At 41.9% G+C, this 20,904-nt stretch overlaps 1 long non-coding RNA gene across 1 annotated transcript in view; it reads left to right on the forward strand.

Moving 5' to 3' along the window:
* The first annotated feature begins 1,214 nt into the window (after positions 1 to 1,214).
* Positions 1,215 to 20,904, forward strand: part of LOC126267460 (uncharacterized) — a 517,276-nt gene continuing 497,586 nt past the window's right edge. Inside the window, exon 1 of the long non-coding RNA XR_007549010.1 lies at positions 1,215 to 1,257. This is a non-coding gene — a long non-coding RNA (uncharacterized LOC126267460). The remainder of the gene's footprint in view (positions 1,258 to 20,904) is intronic.

Consider the following 20,904-nt stretch of genomic DNA (forward strand, 5'->3'; position numbering starts at 1 on the left):
GCTTGGCATCTTCTCAGTCTTGTGACTCGCTCTGATGATGGCTGGACGATACGCGGCTGAAATATCAGTGGAGGAAATTTTATTTGCGTGGCTGCATGCCCGACGTTTAATGGACTGAAGGCTTCATGATTGTGCATTCAGACTTTTCATTTAAGGATAAGAGGAAGTAACGTTTTGTCAATACTTCTTTCTAAACAGTGGCTATACTTTGAGGGCTGGTCATAGTTAACTTCTTTTACGTTTTTAAAAATCTAATGTGTTATTTAATATTGCTGTACAGTTAAAGGGACTATGTAACTATCATGGATAGGCTAGTTACTTGATATAACACTTCCTTCGTATGGAAAAACTTTCAGTTAACATTGGCACACTTTTTTAAAGATTAAACGTGTACTTGCCACCACTAACTAGGCTAAAATGAAAATAAAATCTTTGCTGTAATGTACATCATAGTTGTAGAGGTATGCCATTACTGCACCATATTGCCCTTTTGTGCAACCAATAGAATCACTAGTTGACACGTCAGACATATTCTCTTTAGTCAAGATGATGCTTCATATCACGGATGTAGACAGCTATGGTACAATTTATAAGAAAAAACTTTCCTCAAATAGGTAAATTGTAGAGGCGTTTTATATAAGGTAAAAGCTTCTGAAGATTAGAAAATCATGAATATTATGTTATATTATAGGAGCAGAACAGTGTAAAATTTGTACAAGAAAGCCTTGCTGAAACTTGAGACCAATTACGATGACATAACGCATTCATGAAACATTTTACAGTCTTTTACTTAGTGATATATGTGAAATCAGCTGCGGTGTTCTCAACCCATCATGGCCAAAAAATGAATCAAATACGTTTCTACTGGAGAACTCGTCCAACTCCACTGAAGATAGACTTCACAGAAATTGGAAATTAATGTTCTACATTATATTACGTTTATAGTTAGCTCCATAATATAACAGTTTTTCGTAATTTTAACTCCTTTTAATTCACTATACAAATATTTATCATATGGCCTTCACTTGTACCTAGTTCCTAGTGCCCCTCTGCATGGCTCACGAAACAGGTAATGTAACACAGTGTAATTCTCTTATCTTCCCAATATAATAATCCAGCTTTATTCCTTCGCATATCACCAGTGTTATTTTTTCATGTTGCTACGAATAAGTCTGAAATTATTAGTAATAAATAATTGTTCTTTTTAATGTTTCAGCATTCATCCGCCTTCTCCGGTTTCCAAGATAATATCAAAAGGTATGGTAGTATTCAGTTATTCAGTATGAAATGTGTAGCGAACGCTGTGAAGAAAAAAATGCTTGCGTGTATTGTGGAGCACGAAGTTCTGTCAGAATACGCTGTTCCCAGTGTCCTGTCAGTTTAGGTACCAGGGGTAGAGAAAGGATGGGGATAACGGCCGCTCTAACGTTTGACGATATTTTAAGTTGCAGTCGATATAGAAACCTTAAAATCACAGGGTCTATAGACCGGCTTCCCTCCTGCCTTTTCGACTTTATTTTCTTTGGTTAAAAAGAACTATCTAAACAATCAACAACCTGAAAAATGCTGAAGTGGTTCTTAGGCCCGAGGAGTGAGAAGAAAGACCTTATTTACAGTACAATTTACAATCTGAAAGTAAAAACTAAAAAGGGTGGTTATCATTTTTCTAATATAAAATTCAGTATTACTACCAACAAAAAGTAGGGTGATTCAAAAAAATTCAGGTACAGTTTTTTCAGAACTAGTCGTTCTCGTCCTCAACAACAGCCGGTCGTTGTTGAGGATCGATTTCACATCCTGGGCACTTGACCTGTGCCTCAACGTAGGGAATATTTTCTGAAGACAAGAAGTCCTGTCCTTTCCAGCCACTGTAGTCTCATTATTGAATTTATGAGGAAGGTTCTTCCTCTCGCCCAATTAAAATGCTGTACGTCGCTACTCCTTAATTGTCATGCCGAAAAAAAAACATCGGGATATAGTCATAAATTTCCTTAACCCTTTTAAGGTAAAAAAATTACTGGAAACATGTAAATAACTGAACTTATTTCTTGGAAGTGGATAGGTGATGCAGCAGTTTTGAAAGCCATGCCGCCGCCCTTCGCTACTCGTATTTCGGTGTCACAAGTACACCACGATGGAATGTCTCCTCAGCGCTTACGTGTTTACACCATCGCTGTGGGGGAACAATATACACTCCTGGAAATTGAAATAAGAACACCGTGAATTCATTGTCCCAGGAAGGGGAAACTTTATTGACACATTCCTGGGGTCAGATACATCACATGATCACACTGACAGAACCACAGGCACATAGACACAGGCAACAGAGCATGCACAATATCGGCACTAGTACAGTGTATATCCACCTTTCGCAGCAATGCAGGCTGCTATTCTCCCATGGAGACGATCGTAGAGATGCTGGATGTAGTCCTGTGGAACGGCTTGCCATGCCATTTTCACCTGGCGCCTCAGTTGGACCAGCGTTCGTGCTGGACGTGCAGACCGCGTGAGACGACACTTCATCCAGTCCCAAACATGCTCAATGGGGGACAGATCCGGAGATCTTGCTGGCCAGGGTAGTTGACTTACACCTTCTAGACCACGTTGGGTGGCACGGGATATATGCGGACGTGCATTGTCCTGTTGGAACAGCAAGTTCCCTTGCCGGTCTAGGAATGGTAGAACGATGGGTTCGATGACGGTTTGGATGTACCGTGCACTATTCAGTGTCCCCTCGACCATCACCAGAGGTGTACGGCCATTGTAGGAGATCGCTCCCCACACCATGATGCAGGGTGTTGGCCCTGTGTGCCTCGGTCGTATGCAGTCCTGATTGTGGCGCTCACCTGCACGGCGCCAAACACGCATACGACCATCATTGGCACCAAGGCAGAAGCGACTCTCATCGCTGAAGACGACACGTCTCCATTCGTCCCTCCATTCACGCCTGTCGCGACACCACTGGAGGCGGGCTGCACGATGTTGGGGCGTGAGCGGAAGACGGCCTAACGGTGTGCGGGACCGTAGCCCAGCTTCATGGAGACGGTTGCGAATGGTCCTCGCCGATACCCCAGGAGCAATAGTGTCCCTAATTCGCAGGGAAGTGGCGGTGCGGTCCCCTACGGCACTGCGTAGGATCCTACGGTCTTGGCGTGCATCCGTGCGTCGCTGCGGTCCGGTCCCAGGTCGACGGGCACGTGCACCTTCCGCCGACCACTGGCGACAACATCGATGTACTGTGGAGACCTCACGCCCCACGTGTTGAGCAATTCGGCGGTACGTCCACCCGGCCTCCCGCATGCCCACTATACGCCCTCGCTCGAAGTCCGTCAACTGCACATACGGTTCACGTCCACGCTGTCGCGGCATGCTACCAGTGTTCAAGACTGCGATGGAGCTCCGTATGCCACGGCAAACTGGCTGACACTGACGGCGGCGGTGCACAAATACTGCGCAGCTAGCGCCATTCGCCGGCCAACACCGCGGTTCCTGGTGTGTCCGCTGTGCCGTGCGTGTGATCATTGCTTGTACAGCCCTCTCGCAGTGTCCGGAGCAAGTATGGTGGGTCTGACACACCGGTGTCAATGTGTTCTTTTCTCCAGTTCCAGGGGTGTATTATTTTTATTTAATAAACCTTATTTATTATTTGGTTATTACTGTATTTATTGTCTGCCGCTGTAGCTGAGTGGTCAGCTTGGCTGATCGCTCAGCCGAGGACCCGGGTTAAATATTTCTTCATCTATATATCATGAAGAAATGCAGAAAAATGTTTTAGTCGAGAGTGACTAGGCCGGCTGCTGTGGCCGAGCGGTTCTAGGCCCTTCAGTCTGGAACCACGTGGCTGCTACGGTCGCAGGTTCGAATCCTGCCCTGGACATGGATGTGTGTGATGCCCTAAGGTTTAAGTAGTTCTAAGTTCTAGGGGCTGATGACCTCAGATGTTGAGTCCCATAGTGCTAGAGCCATTGGAACCCTTTTGAGAGTGACTATTGGCCTCAGTGGCTGACATTTTCGCCCACACTCCATTCTATAAAAAAATATTATTACGTAACGTATTCAAATGAACGTGGTAATTTGTCGTTAAGTGGCCGCTCTTTCAACACAATTGTGTTAAAAAACTAAACTTGTTATGTATATCTATAGCAATTACATGCAATGAGAGCTTAGCCTACATCACATCTCAAAACCATTTAAATCGTGACTGCGAGACAACGTACCTTCAGATGGCTTTGCGTAATTATGGGGGTGCCAGGTGATAGCTTTGTGCATTTGCCGTACGTGTACATAATTGCACAGACAAATTCAGATGGCTAGTATGCCTTCCCTTCCGCTTTATGTTAGAATCCGAGCTTGATTCATGTCACACGTTTCTCAGCTGCTGTTTCTACTACACCCTAACCAAGCATCACATTTTACTGGATCATTTCTAGGGTATTACTAAATAGGATGTCAACATTAATAAATAGTATGTTCTAAAAAGTAAAGATGTTGCTGCTACAGTGGACTATTACTATCTCCATTTAACTAGATACTGCTCTAACCACCTCTTTTTACTCAGCTCTTGACACACTTACGTACCGCAACATGTTAATAACGAAGACCTCAGCAGAATTTAATTTCCGGATATTGGGCTTCCTTTCATGTTCTCTAATAATTCATTTTCTATTTATTTAGTCTTCTTCCCTTCATCATTTATCAGTTGAATCGTCGCTATTATATTCCTTTTGCCCTTCTACATAGATACCAATCGTTCTTTAATAACGAAAGGCACATAAAACGTAAAACTACCTCTTCGTTGGCTCTAGAAGGAACGTGGAAGCACTCGAGATAACGAACATAAGTTACGAACGTCGCTTTATTGTTTTCCGAAGCTAATAATATGCACACAGGTTGCAACACTACCTAGCTAGAACGACGATGCAAAACTTTCACATTCAGAGACGGTTATTTTGCATGGTGAGTGCACTGTTTTTGATGAAGTAGGCCAAGTGGCCACCTGACGCTTCGGTTACCATTGACTACAGAAATGTATGCCCTGTAAGGAGCTGCTGGACCATTATACTCCAGTCTTTTTAACTCCCTATGCACGGTGTGCTAGCTGGACGGATGCAGCGCTTTTGAACTGGCGAGTGATTCCTTCCGCTAATTACATGAGATTCTTTTACAACACCCCTCAGCAACGCTCGGTGCTCCTAGTCCGTGAATACATGAGGTCTGGCTGGGCTTGAGTTAGCTGTGGCTGTTCCTTCTCCAAACCCCCCCCCCCCCCCCCCGCCACCGCCCATCACCCTTCGCCCTACCCATCTCAGTGACGGCCTAAATCGGTTGTTTAAGCATTGCGTTATTGCCGGAGCTCACTTTCACCACGCATTAGTACAACGTAATGTAATTATTTGCTTTGTATTGTCTTTCAAAAATATTTAATTTCTTTCCTCACATGCGATAGTACATCGGCAGTTTTTTAAAGCAGTTTAAAGATAATACATACAATTCAGTATCGTAAAATGTGTTAAATTGTGATAACACACATTAAAATAATGACATAATACTGATTCTAATGTTTATTTCGATTGAAAATCTTGACATTGCGACAAAAAAAGGCGTAACGTCACAAGCAAGATAAGGCACATGTATCTTCTTACTGTTGCATGGACCAGAACGGCTTTGGGGCTAAGTTATGAATTTTGTATTATATTCATCATATCCACATTAGCCCCTGCTAGCGACATGGAAAAAGGCATCTAGAAGACATACTATGGAATGGTGTAAACTAGATCAGTCTATATGCCATTTACAGTAGACTTTTCGTTTGATTATTGGCTTAAATTGGGAAAATTACGTCTTGCAATCACCTCCTGGATTCGCCTCATTGGTACTCGTGATCATGAAGAACTTACGAAAGTGTACCAATAATCGATAAAACATTTAGGGTAGCTCCTGTAAAGTAGCAGCTGCAAGTCCACCACATTGTGCTCCAGTGTACCGCTGTCTAGGGCACTGTTTCTCAACAGCCCCGTCGTGACACAGAAATGCGTCCCAACTACATGTCAGACGTGTCCCCTAAACTTTCTCAGACAAAAGATCTAGAACGTAAGAAAATTGTCAAATCTGTTCTTGGATCAACCCAATTTGCAAGAAGTCGCCAATCATTATACGTGATTATACGCCTCTAAACATGTATGATAGTAAGGAAGGAAGGGAGATAAGGTTTAACGTCCGGTTTGGACCGATGACATTAGAGAGTGGGCACAGCCTCGGATTGTGTCAAGAATGGAGAAGGAAATGGGCCGTGCCCTTTGAAAGGAACCATCCCGTCATTTGCCTGGAGCGATTTAGGGAAATCACTGACAATCTAAATCCGGATGGCAGGACACGAGTTGGAACCGTCAGTCTGCTGAATGCGAGTTCAGTGTCGCATGATAATAATTCTATACTTTTGGCATTAAATTCTAAAAGGAAAGATCCTTCATTTCATGAATAACATTCACAAAAACGCTTCCAGTTTTTTGTGGCCTTCGGCATCCTTTCATCCTTAGTCGCCACGGCCACCTTTAGAGTACGGATAGGATACGGTGGCCAATGTGCAGTGACCAGTTTTCGTCCAAAGCTTTGACCGAATTCCTTCGTTCCTTCAGAAGGGTAGGTCGACAAGTGTTTGCACCGGTCGGCCGGTCGGTGCTGACATAATCGATGGCGGATAGCCTGCAATCTTTCTCAAACGATTCTACAGAGACTATTTGGTTTAAAAAAAATGTTGCTTCATGTGACAGGATCGTGATATGTCCATTTCGTTATTGGTCATTAATTGCGATATTTTAGGTGTAAGTATCGCACAGAGCAAAATTCTGAAAAGTTTGCGATGAAAAGTAGAGTTCGCTATGATTTTGTGTTTGGTGAATATTACAAGATATGTTGCTGCGTATGAATTTTAGCTAATATGTTGAACTGTTCTTTAGAATTATGTAGAGGTGTCGATCTGTCACAGGTTTCATGACTGCGCCAGAGATAAAGCGAGAGTGAAATATCATCAAAATTCTTCGTGTATCGTAAACAATTTCAGACACATTGGCAAATAACGCGCCAGTAGGAGAGTAGTTAGCCATATCGTTACGCAAAACTTCATTATCTACTGTGTTTTCCACTAACTACAGAGTTTTCGATGAAAGAATGTAATTAAGAGATATTGATAGCTGGTGAAACAAGAAATGCTATGGATTTTGGGACATCAATGGAGACGTTATACATTTGGTTTTGTCCTTTTGTCCTTTTCCATGAGCTACTGACCTAGCTTCTCCTCGGTTCCTCACTTACTAAACTTAATAACCACTATGAGTCTTGAGTTTCTCCCGGCGTATTTGATAATCAAAATATCCAGGGGTTTACTGCCGGTCTATAGTGTCCAACGGGCACAATATTTCGGCGATCAAACATGTCGCCATCATCAGGTGAAGTGACGGACTGTTCACCTGATGATGGCGACATATTTGATCGCCGAAATATTGTGCCCGTTGGACGCTATAGACCGGCAGTACACCCGTGGATATTTTGATTAATAACCACTGTTCCAGAATTGTTTTGCAATTGTGTCTGTACAACGTGTTAGTGAGGTGAGGCAGTGTAAACTCCGCTGTGTTTCGGCAAAAGGAGGTTTTACTCGAAATTCACCATTCACGACGCTTCTCCGATAGTTACAAATGGTTAAAAATGGTTCAGATGGCTCTAAGCACTATGGGACTTAACATCTGAGGTCATCAGTCCCCTTGACTTAGAATTACGTAAACCTAACTAACCTAAGTACATCACAAACATCTATGCCCGAGGCTGGATTCGAACCTGCGACCGTAGCAGCCACTTGATTCCGGACTGAAGCGCCTAAAGCCACTTGGCCCCAGCAGTATGCTACAGATGGTTAACAAGCCAGCCGAAAATAAATCGCTACATTTGGGGCGGTATTCTTTTAGGTGACGTCTTTTTGAATGGTTACAATGCAAGTATTGGCGTGAAGGGGTCTCACTTTACATTTACAAAAGGAATGAACGTAGGCTTCAGTTCATAGTGGCAGTTACCCTCCAGCACTCATCATTTCCCTAAAATTCCTGCCCGTAACCCGCACCCCTACCACTCACCTCACTTCTGCCCTTCTGTCTGTGCATTTACTTGCCATAGTATCCTGTATGGAGTCTACCTTTCCCTCCGCCAGTAAAAAACTGCGGTAGATACTCAATATGGATTTGTAGTAATTCTGGGTTCTTCCTTTTTCAGTTCCAGGTACATACAAGGTACATTCAAGTTCTAAGGCCTCCGATTTTTTTTCTAATTAACTACTCACCCGAATTCGATGAAACTGGCGTTACTTCTCTTCGTAATCGCCCTGCAGACGTACTCATTTTTCACAACGCTGACGCCATGATTCCATGGCAGCGGCGAAGGCTTCTTTAGGAGTCTGTTTTGACCGCTGAGGCAATAGCAGCACGGCTGGTGAATGTACGGCCACGGAGTGTGTCTTTCATTGTTGGAAAAAGCCAAAAGTCACTAGGAGCCAGGTCAGGTGAGCAGGGAGCATGAGGTATCACCTCAAAGTTGTTATCAAGAAGAAACTGTTGCGTAACGTTAGCTCGATGTACGGGTGCGTTGTCTTTGTCAAACAGCACACGCGCATCCCTTCCCGGACGTTTTTGTTGCTGTGCAAGAAGGAATTTGTTCTTCAAAATATTTTCGTAGGATGCACGTGTTACCATAGTGCCCTTTGGAACGCAATGGGTAAGGATTACACCCTCGCTGTCCCAGAACATGGACATCATTTTTGCAGCACTGGCGGTCACCCGAAATTTTTTTGGTGGCGGTGTATCTGTGTGCTTCCATTGAGCTGACTGGCGCTTTGTTTCTGGATTGAAAAATGGCATCCACGTCTCATCCATTGTCACAACCGACCAAAAGAAAGTCCCATTCATGCTGTCGTTGCGCGTCAACATTGCTTGGCAACGTGCCACACGGGCAGCCATGTGGTCGTGGCACCTGGATGACACTTTTCGCGTTTTCAGGTCGTCATGCAGGATTGTGTGCACAGAACCCACAGAAATGCCAACTCTGGAGGCGATCTGTTCAACAGTCATTCGGCGATCCCCCAAAACAATTCTCTCCACTTTCTCGATCATGTCGTCAGACCGGCTTGTGCGAGCCCGAGGATGTTGTCACACGATGTTCTGCCTTCATTAAACTGTCGCACCCACGAACACACTTTCAATTGGTTTCACACCACGCAAATTCAGAAAACGAATGATTGGACGCTGTTCAAGTAAGGAAAACGTCGCCATTTTAAGTATTTAAAACAGTTCTCATTCTCGCCGCTGGCGGTAAAATTCCATCTGCCATATGGTGCTGCCATCTCTGGGACGTATTGACAATGAACGCGGCCCCATTTTAAAACAATGCGCATGTTTCTCTCTCTTTTCAGTCCGGAGAAAAAAAAATCGGAGGCCTTAGAACTTGAATGCACCTCGTACATAAGAGAGCCACATCAACTACTCAGTCATTTTTACTTTTTAGTTATCAGTCGTCGATGGTTTGTTTCGCTATTAAATACATTTTTATACTAGTTTCACTAGTTCCGTGCGTTTTTTAGTTACTAGTGCGCTCTTTTCATCATGGACAGTTTTGTTATAAGGCAATAGAAAGTTTTACACGTTGACAGATCTTGCAAATATGAAGAATGAAAATGAACGTACTAATACTCGAAAGAGAATAACGGTTGCACCCCATTCGTCATCGGCCATTGAGAACGACATAAAAATAGGACCAGACGATGCCCAACATAAGCGCCACTATAAAGAAATATATATAAAGCTTGGATTTACCTGCACACGCAAGGATGGCAAGCCTACACCGAAATGTTTGGTGTGTAGCCCAATATTGTCAAATGAGTCTGTGGTACCTAACAAACGAAAAGGCATTTGGAACGAAACCATCACAACGTGTTTTAAAAACCGTACGTGTTCTCAGTGACTGTATACTTTAAGCATCTTCTGTCATGATAGAAAAAGGAATAATTCGGCATCATTCAAAATTTCTGAAATAATTTCCAAGAGACAGAAACCCCATGACATCGGCAGAAAGCTTACCTTACCTGCATGCAAGGAAATGGTTGCTCTTATGATAGGATTGGAAGCAGTTAAACTGATCTCTAACGTACCCCTGTCAAATCATAGGCCTACAGCTTATCGGGACGTTATGGACATGACGATTGGTATTGAAAGTAGTGTTTCAGAAAACCTAAGAAACGCGTTGTTTGCTCTACAGGTAGATAAAATCACTGACATTCCTGGTAAAGCTCAATTACTATATTTTGTGAGAGTTGTTTTTGGAACAGAAATTATTACGAAATACTTGTTTGGTCTAGAGTTGGAAACAGCTAATACTGGAGCTGGTATGTTTGCTGCTGTTTGACGTTTGTTGTGAGATAACTGTCTCATGTGGAGGGGTTACACTGCTGTTTATACCGATGGGGTTGTTATAGTGACAGTAGATATATATAGGGGCTTTTGGCTTTTGTGACGAATAAAGACCCATCTACTCAAGTGGGAGGACTATGGACGGAAATCGCTTGGGTTACACCACTCAAATACTTGTTGCAGTGATCAGCCATGTAAAGCTCCTCCTGTAAAATCGCGAGTGCTTTAGACACACTATACAGAAACGGAAAGAAACAATTATTACCTGAGCTGTAGAAAATAAAGGTGAACTACTTGCATTTTTTGAAACCAATATTAACAATGAATCTGATTCCTGTCAATGTCTTAAGACCTCAGTTTGGTATGCTGAGATGGCGTACCTTTCCGATATTTTCAACAACCTTAATGCCTTGAATTCAAGTATGCGCGGGCGCTTCAAACGATCTTGTCAACAAGTGATAAAATCTGCCCATTTTCGAAAGAACTTGCCCTTGCATCTCGGTCATAGGAGAGAACGATCTGCCTGCCTTTCCATCTACGGCCACCAGGTCAAGTTATTTGAATCCAGAAGAAAAAAAAACAGATAAGAGAACACATAAAAGGACACCCATCTGAGCTGCAAGAAGGGATATCAAAATGCTTTCCCTCGGTCTCGAGTACTGGGTGGGAGTAGTTGATTACACCGGACGATGGAAACGTATCCAGGGCTGAATTAAACAGGTCCAGAAAAGAGTAACTTATCTAAATATCATCGAAAACAGTCCTGAGATCGAAAAAGACACTGGATTTCGGTCAAAAGTGAATATCTGGATATCATGAAAGAAGCAATATCTCTCTTACTTCATTTCTCAGCATCCTACTTGTGCAAGTCTGGATTCTCTGCATTGAAGAATATAAAATCTGGTTGCAGGTCTCGTCTCCTTGAGATGGTGAGGAAATAAGTGAGTCTGTCAAACTTTGTTCCACGCCCAGATTTTATTTTTCTAAATTTGCCAGTACAAGCACCTCGCTATTTTTTTATGTCCACTTGTATTTGTGACGTTAATGTTTATTTCTTATATTCCTTTTCAAGAATGTAAGGTAATAAATTTGCAAAACTTGTAGCACACAATTGTTCTATAATATTATAACGCATTGTATGTAATTGTCTGCTTTTTGCATCTAGGGAAAAAATCACATATAAGGATCTCGAGAAGGATTTCAACGTACTTTGGTGCTCTCCAAAGGAAATCGGTTGAGAAATGCGGGTCTAGAGCACCGTATGGTTCTCCATAAATCTCTGAAGAAATACAGCATCATTTGTTACGCCAACATTATCTTTATCACTTGCTTATGTGGAATTTTCGTTTACCACCATCGTCAGCTTTGACAACCCGCAACAATTGGAATAAAAATTTACTAAATAACTCGTTACGATCGCATTTAATGGTCAGTGTCAACATTGTCCACAGCAGAGTGCTTACAACGCTATTAAGCGCTTATTGGATCCGCGGAATGCGTCACGCCAGGTGTCCAGAACAAACCTAAACTCGACCGCCATTCATGACTCCAGCTGTAGTTCAGTGCATTACCAATTTGTGTACGAGGCCCTCTTCGCCTTACTTAAAGGGCTTCTGTAGTCTACCACAGCAGACTGTGCCGCACAGCACGTAGGGGAAACCGGCGATTACTTTCGGAATTTTTAATTTTTTTTTTAGATTTGTCCTATTTAAATTTGTCCTAACTCAACATGACATTTAAGAGTGCAAAATAATTTTATGTAAGCTCACGTCGATCACTTAGACGTGTCCCAGGTATGGGTCAGGTTTATGCACGGTTATGCATATCATCGATACAATAATACGTAGAAAAAACCAGTACTAAAGTTTTCAAAATGAGTTTTATTGGCAGTAGACAAACATACCGGCTTACTTACACTAATTAAGAAGGTAACACAAAAAATTTAGTGTTTTTGGCAAACTTACGCCTATAAGAATAATATGCCCTACGTAGAAGGTTGAATGCTAATCAGATACCGATTGATCGTCAATGGCAGAGCTGCAAAATATGCATACATAAAATAACATATATCCTGTGGCACAATAGTTATGAGCTCATCTTTTACATGTAATGCAGTGGACACATTGTTGATTTCTTTTTGACTGGCCGTATCGTTTCAAGCAGTAAATACTAAGGGAAATTTAATCCTCTTCATCTGAAGTAGGTCGTCGTGCATTTTTTCTTTCTTATCAGTTCTTGCTCTCATAGAATTAACGTTCTTCCTTGTCAGTCCTTGCTCTCACAGAATTAACCCTTTCAACTATAGATTCATTAGATTCAAATAGGTTCTTCTTCGCAATTTCTTCATTGTATTCTTCAACGTTTTCATTTCTTTTAGACCGCTTTTCCAACTACTGGTGTCTTAAAGTTTCCTTGAGTGAAGTATCAGTTAGTATGGCTGATTTTCTCTTGCACGCAATGCAAAATAGTGTATGAACGCGCCCCAATAGAACTGCATAAACATACCTCACCGCCAAGTTTGAGTTAGTGTCGGAACTGCCGTAGTAACATTAGGGTTTCAGATTATGCAAATGCACATCGAAAAGTAGAATAATCACCGGAAAAGATACTTAATATTTATGTTCTTGTTTCAGGGGTCCTACAACTGTCAGCGCATCCTCCATTTCTTTCGCCAAACCTCATTCTTCCTCGTCATCATCAATTCCTACTCTTAGATACCACTTAGCCACACTTCCTCTTTTCCTTCGAGTAGGTTGACATGAAAGTGCTCTCTTGTCATCTGCCTTCATCCATTCTTCTGACATGCCCAAACCATACTAACTGTCTTTCTTTATTGAGTTTGCACCCTTTCTCATATTTCCTCATTTCTTATGTGGTCAACTCGGGAAATTGTACACAATGTTTTTAACTGATCCATTTCTAAGTTTCCTGTTATTTCTATGAGTTGTCAGCACTCAATCTCTTAGCTTGTTATTGGTGTAAATATGATTTGTATAAATACATTTTGACTATTATACTCCTTTTAGAGGACCAAAGTGCACGATTTCATTTTTTGATTGCCGAACTTCTCACCCTGATCCGGTGCTGGGTACATCTGACGCATCTTCCGTTACGTAATGAGGAACTACCCAAGTACTTAAATTCTTTACCCATTTTGATAGGATGTCCATCAGTATCCAGGTTACCATTTTCTTCTCCGCAACACAGATATTTCATCTTCTCCAAATTAATTTTCGAACACTGTTTTTATACTGTTGTAACAACTTTCTAAGCATGTAAGATGTAAAAAGTTTTCAGTGGTGCTGACTCAGTCATTCAGAATTTTTTGAAAGAATACCCCGCCATTTGACTGCATATTTTTCTATGTTTACTGTGTATAATCTAGATTTCGACTTTCACCCCATTATCGAGTAAAATGCTGAAAACGAGTAGTAAGACAAGTAGTAAAAAGTTGAAAATTAAAAAAAATATTAAATGCAAGCTGACCTAAAACTGTGAGATGTGCACTTTATTCTTAAACCCTTGTCATTTTGCTTTGTACTATGCAGGATGACGAATACACAGTCAACGCATTTGGTTAATATGATATAAACAGTACTAAGTTAAAGTTTTCTAGGAATGCAGTACATTATCGTAGAAGCACGTCATGTCTGGGAAAGTCAGTCCAAAGTAGATGAAACAAGACTGACATATACCTTAAAGATGTACCTATGAAAGTGATGTCAAAGAATATAACCATAAAAGACCTGAGACAGCAAAATGTAGAAGTGTGGTATTACAGATATAAACTGACTATAGTGTTAGGTATCATTTGACAGTATGTGATTACCTTTGGAGGCGGTATTGTGAATCATCATCTTTGCATTTACTTGTAAACATCAGACCGTAAATAATGACATGAACATACGTTATGAAGCATGAAGAAACCGAAGTTTGTAAGGAACAGATGAAAGAAAGTACGGAAGCCAATCAGTAGCGCTTAACGATGTCGTAAGTGCCAATGATAATATAAAGTATTATACAGGAGTGAAAAATGGGAGGGGGGAGGGAAGGTGGGGCAGAACTTAGAGAAGAAATAAGTGAAGAAATTATTATGTGAAGGTCGTGTCAGAATAAGAAAAAGTAGTTGAAGAGTGTGATCGGTAGGGTGTCTCAGAGGGGGGGGGGGGGGGGGAGTGGTAGGAGGAGGAGGAGGAGGAGGAGGAGGAGGAGGAGGAGGAGTAGTCCCGACTGTAAAGGAATGGATAAGTAGGAAATGTCTTGTTAGAATTAGGTATATGCTGAAGGGGTGATTGAGGAGGGCAAAATGCGGGTTGTGGAGGAGAGAAACAGCGGAAGAAATATGAATGAATAGTTGATGGTGTTGAAGTTGGGTAGATGAGAACGGCGTTAGGGGGATGGGAACAGATTTGGGAATGAGGAAGGGAGGTAAAAAATTACGACTGACAGAGCGATAAAGGAGGAGTTTAAAGGCGATGGGGCTAAGAAAATACGAATGGCACAATGATATACAACTGAAGAAATGGGGGCAGGAGAAGGAAAGTAAATCATTGGATTGGATAGTGATGTCAGGGGAAAGGGGATAAGAAAAATGTGGGGAGTGGGAGAAGAGCCAAACTGCTATTCTATTCAAGAAGGGTAGTGGTGGAGTATTACTGTAACAATTATGTCATGAAAAGTAATGCAAGAAAGGAAACATGGTAAGAAGGGCAGAAGAAAGCAAATATGTGTCACCTACTTAGAATAAAAAAGACTGTGTGTAACTGTAGTAAGCTGTAAATTGAAACTATGTAGCATAACATGGTCAATTAAAAACCCCAAGATTTAGATGAAATATTTCTGTATGTAAAATCTCAAGACCCTACAGCTAGAATGTAAAGTTTTCTAAGAACCTCCTGTTCCTAAGATCTTGTTGGTCATTCAGTATCAAGGGACTCAGACAAAATGTGACATATTTCTATTTCTTTCAGGATATTTATCTCTTTGCTTTTAGGTAACACATGCAGTATGTCTATAGATTGTTCAGTACTAAAGACGTCATGATTACAATCCCTAAGCAGTTTACTGAACATGGATGTGTTGCTTTCGGTCATCCTACAGTGTTTTTGTGTCTGCCTGAAAAACATCCACCAGTCTGACTTAGGCAACATTTATGACTTGACCTGCAACTGATCTTACATATTCCAGATTTTGTGTAGTGGTAAATTTTATTTTTATAGTGTATTAGATGCTTGCATAAATTGTTATTGGTTTTAAAAGAAATTTGTGTCTTTGCATTTTTAAATATTGCGGAATTTTTAGATAAAACTGTACCTATGTAGGTTAAAGATGCAAAGCATTGTTTAGTATAATTATTGACTTCCTTAGTTAATGTGGTCAATTGCATTTTATGCTGTGACATATCTGGCTTTTTTGCACTTACAATATTGGTTATTGTTGCAGGGTTGTAGCCTTTGTTTATCGCAAAATCTTCTAAGGTGCATACCTATTTATCTATATCAGTTTACATTAATGGTAAGGTTGTCAACCTTCTAATCATGGAACTGAAATAAGTTTCCTTATGGATATCTGGACGACACGATGTTGAATTTATAACGCAGTCAGTAGTAGTAGTAGACGTACAGTAAGTTCCCGGAGTAAGCAGGGTACTCTCATTATCCCACCATTTAATATGTAAATCCAGGTAGTGAAGAGAGTTATTTGCCTCACCTTCTTCTATAAATTGTATATTCCACTGTAAGTTATCTAGGAGAAAACGCAGATCATCAATTTCATATGCAAAACCTTCAAACGGAAAAACTGACTCATCTAAATACGTTTTGAACACTTCAATTTTTCTTTGACTTTCTTCAGAATCACTTCGTCATTTGCTGCAATGACCTGATCGTCAACATAGAAAAGTGTGTAAATATACTGATTTCTTTCTTCAATCCGCTTGCCCATTCACTTTCTACACTTCAGATCTAGTGTCCTCTGCACGTACATTTGAAAGAATGTAGGTGACAGAAATTTCTTTCCCTATTTTAATGACGTAGTCTGCAAACTTTTATAGGTTTATGATACGTCTTACCCAAATTTTGCAGTTCCCCTGACTACAGCACTTCAAATAACAATCTTAGTGGCACTGTGTCATATAATTTTTCGAAATTTATGAACATTGAATGACTGCTTGGATTCTTCTCCAACCTTCTCTCCATGATCTGTCTTAGGGTAAAGACGTTATACAGGGTGTTACAAAAAGTTACGGCCAAACTTTCAGGAAACATTCCTCACACACAAAGAAAGAAAAGATGTTATGTGGACATGTGTCCGGAAACGCTTAATATCCATGTTAGAGCTCATTTTAGGTTCGTCAGTAAGTACTGTACTTCCTCGATTCACCGCCAGTTGGCCCAATTGAAGGAAGGTAGTGTTGACTTCGGTGCTTGTGTTGACATGCGACTCCTTGCTCTACAGTACTAGCATCAAGCACATCAGTACGTAGCATCAACAGGTTAGTGTTCATCACGAAGGTGGTTTTGCAGTCAGTGCAATGTTTACAAATGCGGATTTGGCAGATGCCCATTTGATGTATGGATTAGCACGGGACAATAGCCGTGGCGCGGTACGTTTGTATCGAGACAGATTTCCAGAACGAAGGTGTCCCGACAGGAAGACGTTCGAAGCAGTTGATCGGCGTCTTAGGGAGCACGGGGCATTCCAGCCTATGACTCGCGACTGGGAAAGACCTAGAACGAGGAGGACACCTGCAGTGGACGAGGCAATTCTTCGTGCAGTTGACTATAACCCTAATGTCAGCGTCAGAGAAGTTGCTACTGTACAAGGTAACGTTGACCACGTCACTGTATGGAGAGTGATACGGGAGAACCAGTTATTTCCGTACCATGTACAGCGTATGCAGGCACTATCAGCAGCTGATTGGCATCCACGGGTACACATCTGAGAATGGTTCATCCAACAATGTGTCAATCCTCATTTCAGTGCAAATGTTTTCTTTACGGATGAGGCTTCATTCCAACGTCATCAAATTGTAAATTTCCACAATCAACATGTGTGGGCTAACGAGAATCCGCACGCAATTGTGCAATCACGTCATCAACACAGATTTTCTGTGAACGTTCGGGCAGGCATTGTTGGCGATGTCTTGATTGGGTCCCATGTTCTTCCACCTACGCTCAATGGAGCACGTTATCATGATCTCATATGGGATACTCTACGTGTGTTGCTAGAACATGTGCCTTTACAAGTACGACACAACATGTGGTACATGCACGATGGAGCTTCTGCACATTTCAGTCGAAGTGTTCGTAGGCTTCTCAACAACAGATTCGGTGACCGATGGATTGGTAGAGGCGGACCAATTCCATGGCCTCCACGCTCTCCTGACTTCAACCCTCTTGAGTTTCATTTATGGAGGCATTTGAAAGCTCTTGTCTACGCAACCCCGGTTCCAAATGTAGAGACTCTTCGTGCTCGTATTGTGGACGGCTGTGATACAGTACGCCATTCTCCAGGGCTGCATCAGCGCATCAGCGATTCCATACGCCACGATAATGGCTACTCACTATCTTGCTTCTTTTTGTATGATTGGAGATAAGATGCGTTAAGCTCCACTCTATTGGAATTTCCTTCCTATGCCACATATATTTATTAAACAACTTGCTCAGATATTAATACAGAATACTTGAGCCAAACCTCACTGATTCTATTGCTACATCAAGAGGCCCTGGTGTTTTCCCAATTTTGATATGTTTTTTATTTTCCTTGTAATGTGTCCTTTCTGCTGACACCAGGACTTCAAAATGATTCTCGCACGCTATCAGATTGATAATAAGATGGTTTGCTCTCTTTTACTTCTTTCTTTGACTATTTTCCATGCTGCAGCCACTTCTGTGTCCCCCATGTATCGACTGAGTTCCTCGCGTTTGTCCTCCCAGATTTCAATTTCCCTTTTGCAGATGTATTTTTTTTACTCCTCCACTCATTCCAACATACAAGGCTCTATCACGTTCGTCCGCATCTCAACCAGTATAGAAAATCTTTTTTAGGTTTATTTTTTCTTCAGTGCTTTGAGTCCACTATTGTGTGGGCCGCTTTTCTTCTTCTTGCTGCCACAATGCTTCGAATGATGTTTCGTGCATGCATCATTTAATTCCTTGGTACATCTGCTCTGCTGTTCCTTCTTCTAAGTGCCTCAGTTTGTATGACAACAATAATTTATAAAGAAATAGTGCAGGATCTTGTTTCAAGCTATATAAGGTGTATTTCAGAGAATCTACTGTACTCGTGGGAATATTTGCCTCTTTAAATTGTCTTTGTCCCTTGGATGTTGCTATCATCGCTGCACCTTACAGGAAGTGGTTTCAGCTACATTGTGCATCCCGAAGACTCTAAGATCATTCTTACCTAAGTTGGAATTTTTATTTTAAATGATATAGTCTATTACTGACCTGATGTTTCTGGAAAGGCTGTCCCTTTTCACTTATGGGTCTGCTTGTGAGGAAAGAAACCGTTCAAAACCTTCAGGGTCAATGTCTCAAATATATGCACATTTCTTAGAAATCTCCCTGACTTTGCTGTCAGTCATTTGTCGGTGCATAAGCCGTGACAATGTTAATTTCGTGACCATATTTTGAGATTTCTAAGGTAATTATTTTCTCATCAGTTTCCTTCCAGCATTTGATCTGTACTTTTTGTGGAAGGCTATTGAAATTCTTCAGTTAGTCCCTTCCTTATTTTTAACGCCTCTGTAAAAATGTAATCTGCTATATTTTCATCCCCTCTTGACCTCTGTTTCTTTGAAGATACACATATCTATCTTCAACATTCCTAGTTCCTGGAATACTTGTCTTTCTTTTCTTTGTAGCAAAGCACATTCCACGTTATTATAAACATAGTCCTTTTACATAGCGTTTTTGTTTCCTCAGACTTTTAACAGACCTCGAATCGAATGAATACTTTTAGAACTGCTGGGGAGCTGGCCCAACGATTCAACTCCCCACTCTGGAGGTGTTGCCATTCCTTAGACCCGGGGCTTCAAGTTTTGCCAGAGACACACTTTGATACATTCCTCTGCAGAGGCCTGGTTGGCTTGGGAGATCCTGCCAGCAGTTACGATGCCGCCGGTACAGCCGTCCATGTCACTAAAATACGCAATCCCTCTCGCCCGCACCGTCAATGCTACGATAAGGCGGTGTCTCTATTCTCAATTCCAGAAAGTAAGCTCGCTAAGAGCTTTGTCAGTTGAATATCAAAATTCGCCCCCTTTGTACTGTGATTTGTGCTAACACGTTCACTCAGCTGGTGCCGTGAAGTATAGCAGAGACCTCACTAGGTGGCACAACTAATCTTCCACTGTCGGCAGCACTCTAGCAAGAATGTTTCCTGAGAAACGTACTCTGCGTAAACGTGCCCCGGTTTCCTCTATACGTATCGCTGCTGTACAACAACTGTTACCTTTGATAAAACTTTGCATAGCACTGGTGCATATACACTGAGGGAACTAGTCATGGGATACCTCTTAATATCTTTTCGGACCTCCTTTTGCCCGGCAAAGTGCAGCAGCTCGACGTGGCATGGACTCAACAAGCTAAAGTACCTAGCCGCAATTTAGCCAAAGGGTGCGTGTGAGGGGGTGGAGGGGGGTTGAGGGGGGGTGGAGAAAGAGAGATCGTATTTGTTAAAAGAGGAACTCAAAATAAGTCACATGACAAAGAATAAAAACACCTACAGCCGCCCTTATGATTTTATATTGTCGCTACCAGTTTCAACTCTTAATTGCGTCATCTTCAGGCTGTTTTGATGCAGTACAGGTTGATAAGATCACCACGCATAACGCATCAGTTGCCAGCGTTACTTGATACACAGATAATGTGTCAGCAATCCAACCACCAACTTTGGCAGTTGATGGTTGGAGTGTTGTTACATTATCTCATTATGTCCCATATGGGATTCATATCGAAATGTCTGGGTGGCCAAATCATTCACTCAAGCTGATCAAAATGTTTTTGAAACCAATCGCAAACAATTGTGGCCCAGTGACTTGGCACACTGTTATCCACAAAAATTCTTTCGTTGTTTGGGAACATGAAGTGCGTGAAAGGCTGCAGATGGTCTTTAAGTAACCTAACATAACCATTTCTCGTCAATGATCGGTTCAGTTGGACCAGAGGACCCGGTCAATGGCATACAAACACAGCTCACACCATTATGGAGCCACCACCAACTTGCATAGTGTCTTGTCGACAACTTGCGCCCATGACTTCGTGGGATCTGTTCCACACTCGAACCCTACCGAAAGCTCTTACCAACTTAAATCGGGGCTCATCTGACCATACCACGGTATTCCAGTTGTCTTGGGTCCAACTGATATGGTCACGAGTCGAGGAGAGGCGCCGTAGGCTCTCTGATGCTGTAAGCAAAGGCACCTAGGTCGACCATATACTGCCATAGCCAG

This window comes from Schistocerca gregaria, chromosome 4 (genome assembly GCF_023897955.1).
Source record: "Schistocerca gregaria isolate iqSchGreg1 chromosome 4, iqSchGreg1.2, whole genome shotgun sequence".
Taxonomy (NCBI): Eukaryota; Metazoa; Arthropoda; class Insecta; order Orthoptera; family Acrididae; genus Schistocerca; species Schistocerca gregaria.